General features: G+C 41.1%; 1 long non-coding RNA gene across 1 annotated transcript; it reads left to right on the forward strand.

Moving 5' to 3' along the window:
• The first annotated feature begins 940 nt into the window (after positions 1 to 940).
• LOC139548282 (uncharacterized) lies at positions 941 to 3,889 on the forward strand. The gene is made up of 3 exons (XR_011669687.1): positions 941 to 1,013; positions 2,063 to 2,191; positions 3,736 to 3,889. It is a non-coding gene; the product is annotated as an uncharacterized lncRNA (long non-coding RNA).
• The last annotated feature ends 591 nt before the right edge of the window (positions 3,890 to 4,480 follow it).

A 4,480-nucleotide genomic window follows, 5' to 3' on the forward strand; every position in this document is an offset into this window, starting at 1 on the left:
TCAGTGAATTAAAACAGGCTTGGCTGGGTATCTTTTTTTGTTATTTTATTAGTATCCTCATTAGCTGTTGCGAAAGCAGCAGCTACTCTTCCTGGGGTCGACACAAAACACAAAACATGACATAATACAGAACATTTATATACAAGAACAGCTCAAGGACAGAACTACATCAATTTAAAAACGGCACACGTAGCCTACATATCAATACGCACAAACAAACTATCTAGGGCAAATAGGGGAGAGGCGTTGTGCCGTGAGGTGTTGCTTTGTCTGTTTTTTTAAACCAGGTTTGATGTTCATTTGAGCAATATAAGATGTGTATAATACTGTACACTTTCTTGAATTTGTTGTGGATTTGAGGACTGTGAAAAGACCCATGGTGGCATTTCTGGTGGTGTAAGTGTGTGTCAGAGCTGTGTATAAGTTAACTATGCAAACAATTTGGAATATTCAACACATGAATGTTTCTTATAACGTATCCTCTCACATGACAGAGTGTCTGCTCAGGAACTACTTAGCAGTATTAACAGACCGCTAGCAGGATGTTACTCAAATCTCTAATATATATTCTATACAGTGCCTTGTGAAAGTATTCACCCCCTTGGCGTTTCTCCTATTTTGTTGCATTACAACCTGTAATTTAAATGGATTTTAATTTGGATTTCATGTAATGGACAAACACAAAATAGTCAAAATTGGTGAAGTGAAATTTAAAAAATAACGTGTTTAAAAAAATTCTAAAAAAATTAAAAACGGAAAAGTGGTGCGTGCATATGTATTCACCCCCTTTGCTATGAAGCCCCTAAATAAGATCTGGTGCAACCAATTACCTTCAGAACTCACATAATTACTTAAATAAAGTTCACCTGTGTGCAATCTAAGTGTCACATGATCTGTCACATGATCTCAGTAATTTACACCTGTTCTGAAAGGCCCCAGAGACTGCAACACCACTAAGCAAGGGGCACCATCAAGCAAGCGGCACTATGAAGACCAAGGAGCTCTCCAAACAGGTCAGGGACAAAATTGTGGATAAGTACAGATCAGGGTTGGGTTATAAAAAAATATCAGAAACTTTGAACATCGACGGAGCACCATTAAATCCATTATTTAAAAAATTGAAATATGGCACCACAACAAACCTGCCAAGAGAGGGCTGCCCACCAAAACTCACAGACCATTCAAGGAGGGCATTAATCAGAGAGGCAACAAAGAGACCAAAGATAACCCTGAAGGAGCTGCAAAGCTCCACAGCGGAGATTGGAGTATCTGTTTATAGGACCACTTTAAGCCGTACACTCCACAGAGCTGGGCTTTACGGAAGAGTGGCCAGAAAATGACCCTAAGCATAGTGTTAAAGCAACACTCGAGTGGTTTAAGGGGAAACATTTAAATGTCTTGGAATGGCCTAGTCAAAGCCCAGACCTCAATCCAAATGAGAATTTGTGGTATGACTTAAAGATTGCTCTTCACCAGCGGAACCCATCCAACTTGAAAGAGCTGGAGCAGTTTTGCCTTGAAGAATGGGCAAAAATCCCAGTGGCTAGATGTGCCAAGCTTAGTGCCAAGGTGGCTCTACAAAGTATTGACTTTGGGAGGGTGAATAGTTATGCACGCTCAAGTTTTCCATTTTTTTTTGTCTCATTTGTTGTTTATTTCACAGTAAAAAATATTTAGCATCTTCAAAGTGGTAGTCATGTTGTGTAAATCATATGATATAAATTTTATTTCCAGGTTGTAAGGCAACAAAATAGGAAAAATGCCAAGGGAGCTGAATACTTTCGCAAGCCACTGTATTACATTGTTATGTTGTCATAGTTCAGGACCAACTGGCTGTGTCAACTCTTTAGTCATCATAACGTCTGTTGAGGGATTTATTGCTTCTTGTAGCCAGGTGACCTTATGGTTTGTCTTAGTCCTGCATGCCCTTCCCACAAGGATGATATTTATTTTAAACAGCTAAAGAAAGTGCAAGACATCAACTATTATGTTCTGATGATGTAATATGATGTTATGATGTGTTCTTCTGTGGTTTAATTCAGTTGGTCCGTTGTGTTCCCAGAATCCAATGGTTTGATGGCCCCAAGACAGGGCAGTGTGGGACTTATAGGTCCTCCAGCAGGCGTGCCTCTCCCCTTCTTCCTACTCCTTCTCAGCCTCTGTGGCCAGACACTGCATGCCCAGGGTCAAGGTAAGACTTTGATTACTCTCAGTGTTACTTCCACATGGCTCTGTAGGGTTTGGATGTTCAATAGGACAACACCTTTGGGAGCAACATTGCTTGTCTAGGGTAATTTCCAGCTATGTATCCAATGTGCATTTTGTTCCATCCAGTTGGACAGTTTGTATTCCCAGGGGACTGTGCAGCCAATTTCAGTGGTATTGCTTTCCTATGCACATCTTGTTTAATCTGGGAAACCAGTTTGTGCTTTTCAGTCTTGAACTGTTGTTCATTCATCACATAGACCTCTTCCAGGGGTAATACTGACATTTTGCATACAGTAATTGGGTGCTTGGCTTATTACCTGGGTGCCATGTGGGCTGGGCTTTGGGTCCAGATTGAATGTGCATCTCCCAGGGAGACAAGGTCACTGTGCCCTCTGCTGTCAGATCCCTCCACTGGCTGCCCACAGGGAGAGGTGGGCATCTTATTTATAGCATGGTGGGAACTGCCACACTAACTGGTGAGGGCACAACACACACACACCATGCTCTCTCTCACTCCAAACAATTTGCCAAGTTTTGGGGTGGGGGTGTGCAGATGGAAGCAGCTACAAGGTTAATGTGTAGGAGTGGAGAGGAGTGAGAATTTTAACATTCAGCCCCCATACAATGAGACCTGATTAATGGGACTCAATTGTGGCACATGCCAGGGTAAAATATACCAGCCATAGAGGAGGACGGGCAAAAACCAGGGAGGAACTAGGGTGAGAAACACAGACCTTTACATGAATTCAAACCTAAGTCGCATTGAAAAGGATATTAAGAGGAAACACAGGTATTATGTCAAAAGGCCTAATGCAGTCTAATCTTATTTCTGAGTCATTTCTGATGTAGAAAGCTTATGTACATTGAAGGAACATTTCAGGATAGGGCTAGTTTTAAGGGAGAGTGGGGTAAGTTGAGCATTCAGCATCACTACATCAAGGGAAATATATTATTTATATACATATATTTCAGGATGTTGTGTATGACTAGAAATAATCAGAACTTACGTAAACATAACAGTTTTGAAAACAGCTTGTCCAAAAACGTGATCTTTTGGCACAACCCTGTCCCTTTGCTCAGTAAATTGAGCAAAGGGACAGGGTAAATTGAGCTGCCTTGAGGTAAGTGGGTGATGGTGTCCTGTGACAATGGGTGATTGTGCTGGTAGCTCAAAGTTGAATTCATGGAATGAGGGTGTGGTATATTGTATATATTAAATGTATGCCTACGTTCAGATATACTGTAGATCTCTCTGTTCAATATCACTTACCCAGTTTCCTGGGACAGAGATGTTGTTTCAATGTGTCAATTCGTAGGCAAGTTCTCTGCATTTGAGGCTACTAAGCCCACGAAACTGGTCTGTGAGATTCTTGATATGCTTAGCAAACTCAGACTCCATGTCATCAGATAAGACCTTGTGTGCCTCTGCTACTCTGTCACAGCCTCTCTTTAGCACAGGCTCATGTTCATTGTCTTTTTTGTCAGTGTACCTCTTCATTGTCATTCAGTCTCTTTTTTCATCCCTAGCTGATGATGGAATGGATTTCTTCCCTTCTCTCACTTCCTATGCTGCTCTCTCAAGAACCTCAAGGGGGGCTAGACCCCTGCTTGTTTTATATTTGTATAAACGGGGTATGATAAAGTCTGCTCTGTAACAATAAAAATGCACAATCTTGAGTTCATATGTATCACACATTGCAAAAATACTATGCATAATATACATACAATTAACTCAAGGTAATAATAATTTCTATGAAGAATAGTGGCCATTGGCTCAACTTACCCCATGGCCATTGGCTCAACTTACCCCATGGCCATTGGCTCAACTTACCCCATGGCCATTGGCTCAACTTACCCCATGGCCATTGGCTCAACTTACCCCATGGCCATTGGCTCAACTTACCCCAAGGCCATTGGCTAAACTTACCCCAAGGCAAACATTTTGACTATTAGCCCATACAGCTACATGGATGCACATTCATGCTAGGTTTAGGACCTCATATTGTAGCTTATAGAGACCCCAACTGATGCATAGAACAATCAGAAAAACAATCTACTTTGGTTTATATACAAGCAACAAGAACCGGATAATACCATGCATTCATTTGACTTTGTGAAAATCTGTTTTTTTTGCACCCAATTTACCACTTTTTCCATGTGGGTTCTTCCTTCACAGATTCCATTAAATGATGACCTCTTCCTAAATCTTTGGTCACATGATTAATTTTGTGTATGGTTACCAAGAAACAAGGGGAGGCCCAACTAACCCTTT

The sequence above is a fragment of the Salvelinus alpinus genome, chromosome 21 (genome assembly GCF_045679555.1).
Source record: "Salvelinus alpinus chromosome 21, SLU_Salpinus.1, whole genome shotgun sequence".
Lineage (NCBI taxonomy): Eukaryota > Metazoa > Chordata > Actinopteri > Salmoniformes > Salmonidae > Salvelinus > Salvelinus alpinus.